This window comes from Octodon degus, unplaced genomic scaffold (genome assembly GCF_000260255.1).
Source record: "Octodon degus isolate 3935 unplaced genomic scaffold, OctDeg1.0 scaffold00021, whole genome shotgun sequence".
NCBI lineage: Eukaryota > Metazoa > Chordata > Mammalia > Rodentia > Octodontidae > Octodon > Octodon degus.
The window spans coordinates 7,066,538-7,070,343 of record NW_004524597.1 but is presented as its reverse complement, the minus strand read 5'-3'; positions in this window follow the sequence as shown (position 1 = coordinate 7,070,343).

Genomic DNA, 3,806 nt, shown 5'->3' with positions numbered 1-3,806 from the left:
GTGTTTAGGATCAAGTAAAACAACTATTGGGCAGAGTTTGGTGTTTGAAGTGGCATAACTCACCAACTGCATATCTCCTCCACCTTTGGTTTTCTTTCTCAGACTAAGTTGTACTCCTTGGTGTCTTTTTGAGACAGGGTCTCATTATGCAGTTCAGGCAGGCCTTGAACTCACTTTGTGGCCCAGGCTGGCCTCCAACTTGCAACAAACTTCCCACCTCAGCCTCCCAAATGCTGGGATTACAGGCATGTGCCATAATGCCCTACTAAAGGTGTACTTTTATTTTTGTTCTCTTTTCTGCTTTGGTTTGCTCTCTCAAGTTTGCTCTACAGAGCCAATTTCTCCATTACCCCTTTGCCCCTCACTTTTCAAATGAATTTGGCACCATTTTTGGTTTATCTTGAGGCAAGAAGGACCTGGAATAGGTTTAGGGTGAGCTATTTCTAAAGGAACTACCCGATGATAGTCCTGTACAACTGCTCTGCCTCATGTTCTTTTTTTCCCCTCATCCTTTTGAAGCTGGATTGTCCTTGTTTTATTGCCAGTACCTTCATAGGCTCAGAGTTACGCTCTTTGGCTTTCCTGGCCCAGGGGCCTGGAAACTGTTATAACCTGACCAAAGCGCTGCCATCCTGTTCTGTATGCGCCGTCTTAGTGAACCATGTTAGCTGCTGTGAAATGTGCATATCTCACAAAACTTCTGTTCCTGTAAACTGTGTTACAAGCCCTCGCCCCCACCCTTAAATTCCTAAAACTTCCTCAAACCCCTAATCATATTTAGTCTCAACAGCTGCCATGTCTTCCTAAACTCCCTAAGTTGTACCTCGCCTGCTTTGCGGTTTTAAGCTTTATAAACCCCACTCTCCCCCCCCCCCCTTGGGGGCGCACTTAGAGACTTTGCCGGGTGTTGCCGCTGGGTAATATTGTAACCTACTTGACCAAACTGAAGCCATTTTGTCTGTAAACAGACATTATGCCTTCAGGTGCACCTTCTGTGCATAGTTGATTTATGGCCTTGTTTTACCAGCTTCACCCATTTGTACGACCTGGATTCTCACTACCCAATCCCTGTTTTGTACTCTGTGCACATCTAACCAGGAAGATAACTGACCACAAAAAGACTCCAGATGTACTCCAGCCCCAGATGTTCCCTAGCAGATAAGCCTAAAATAACCGTAAAGGTCACCTCCTGCTAAAAAAATGCCATTTGCTTCTGTACCTAGCTTGCTATCTTGATCCCACCCCTTACTTGTGGTTTTGTAGCTTAAAAGTAGATCTTAGATTGTACTCGGCTCGCCTCTCTGCTCTCTCTCTCTTTTTTTTTTTTCCAAAGTTTTATTGATAAACAGCAATGAGACAGTTTCAAATCAAATCGGAAGTAACCTCTCTGCTCTCTTGCATAGAGACCGCCTCAGGGTACCTGCTAAAATAAAGTGCTTCTTTAACTTTTGGACTTGCCTCGTTGTCCTTTGATTTTTGAGTTACAACAGAAACCAGTCAGGCATTGACTGGAGTTGAACCCAAACTCTCTCCTTAGGTTTCCAGCCAGTATTAGTCCTTGAGGAACTGTGGGCCAGGGAGCAGTTTGGCAGCCTGTGGTAAAGCTGTTATCACTTTGAAGCCCCACCTAACCCACAGCCCTGTCAGAGGGCAGAGATTTGGCTACTGATTGGTGCCCTCAGGGGTGACTCAGCACTTTCTAGAGGATTTTTATATCTGACCAAGGACTTGCGGTATTGCGCTTGACAGTTTCCCCAGACTTGTGACATACACTAATGATAACCTCCACTGCTCTGTTTTATGTGTTTGCCACAATCTAAGCTCAAATTATCTCACAGCAGCTCCTCCCTCAATCAGTTTATTCCCATTTTCTTTTTTTGGTACCAGGAATTTAACCTAGGACATTGCAGTTGCTAGGCATGTGTGTAATGGGTTACTTGGATTTTGAACTCATTGAGGTCATTTTCTGCAAATTAGTAACAGGGTGCTCAAGACCACTCAGTAGTTTAAAAATTACAGCCTTAAGCCTTCATGTCCGGGGAATTCCTCCTAAGACCAATGAGTTCTTTTTATAACTGCCCTTAGCAAACAGGACATAGTATTTGTGTAGATTAAGGGTTAATAACCTTAGAATGTGTTGAATTGTAGTAACCTCAGTCAGAGTGATTCATGTTGATGTATATCTAAGACAATCAGCCCCTATATAATAGGTGATAATTAAGTTTAGGCCTGACTGCCTGTCATCCTTGTAGGAATGTAGCTAATGATTTTGTTTTGTTAAAATTTAAAGAAGGTTCATCTGGATATTGTACTCAATCTGTTGTCCAGTTAACCTGTGAATTGTGCCTGTATGCATTGGTAGGTTATAAATAGTTAATTTTAAAATATGTATACGTGCTAAGTAGAGAGTAGTTTCTGTTTAAAAACCCTGTGTTTTGTCACTTACAGCACTTCTGTCTTCTCTCCTGCGTGAGTAGAAGTCAGGAAGGCCCTGAGCTTGGTATTAAAGGCTCATTCTACATCCTTAATTTGGACTCTGGTCTAGCTTCTGTTTGAGAACCCATAACAATGTGCTGCATTGCTGAGCTACATTCCCTGCTCAGTTCATTCCCATTTTATGTGTTTGCCTGGGGCAGAGATGAGGGGATACCCTGGATACTTCTTACCAATCCCCCTTTTTTTTGGCGGGGCGGGGGGGGGGGGGAGGAGAACCAGGGATTGAACTCAGGCTCTTGTACTTGCCAGGGAAGCACTTATTCTACTGAGCCATCTCCCAAGGCCCCCACCCCTATCTTAGACATGGGGCGATAATCACCTGTAATTCCAGCTGCTTGGGGCTTGGGCAGGAACATCACAAATAAGAGGACAGCCTGCACGACTTAGTGAGACTGTGGCAGTGCAACAGGACAATAATAGTACTTGTATTATTTGTGTATTATTTGTATTTCTTGTGTACTATAAGAAAAGAACTGCCAAATGTACACCCAATAATAAGAAGCAGCTACATTTTTGGGAGGGACAGCTGAGACAAGGTCTCATTACGTAGCCCAGGCTGGCCTTGTATTTGTGGCGATCCTCCTGCCTTAGCTGCTTTAGCGCTGGGTTCACAGGTTTGCACCACTGTCCCCGACAGCAGCTAAATTTGCTGAAGATCGTGTGAACTTATGTTCAGGGTAAATCTCTACCACAAGATAAAGCACAGGCAGAAAAAGGCACCTGAGTGACAGAAAAGTACTGGGCAAAGTCTAAGTACACAGAAGTAACAAAAACAACAAAAAGCCTCCATAAATAAGGCTTTGGAATTGAAAGGCCAGGATCTCTGTCTTAGGTACCTCTCACTGAATCTCTAGGTGTGATTTACAGAACGCTGAGTCATTGTAGAGGCTCTCAACATGTTTGTCCCAGAATTCACTCTGATCTTAATTATATTAATGATATGTAGTGCATATTTATAAACCTGTGATAAGGTATGACTAGAGTGAAGGCCATCATGTGGAAAAAAAGTAGTCTCTGCTGCTAAAGGAAATAATTAAAATAACTTCGTTTTATACAAATTCTACTTAAAAAAAATGTACAGGTACTTACTTTACTATTCCTTGGAAACTTGCCTGTCCACCTGCCATAAAAAGGCTACTTGCCTGTAACAAAGGGCTTTCCAGTTAACAGAATTTATTTTGCCTAGTAACCATGCGCATTATAGTAGCCAGCAAAGCTAGGTTATGAGGTCAGATTTCCACCAGTGGAATGGGGCACAGAGAGGATAGTGGTTGGCCAGGATGAAATGTCAGTGAATACACAGCTCTGCT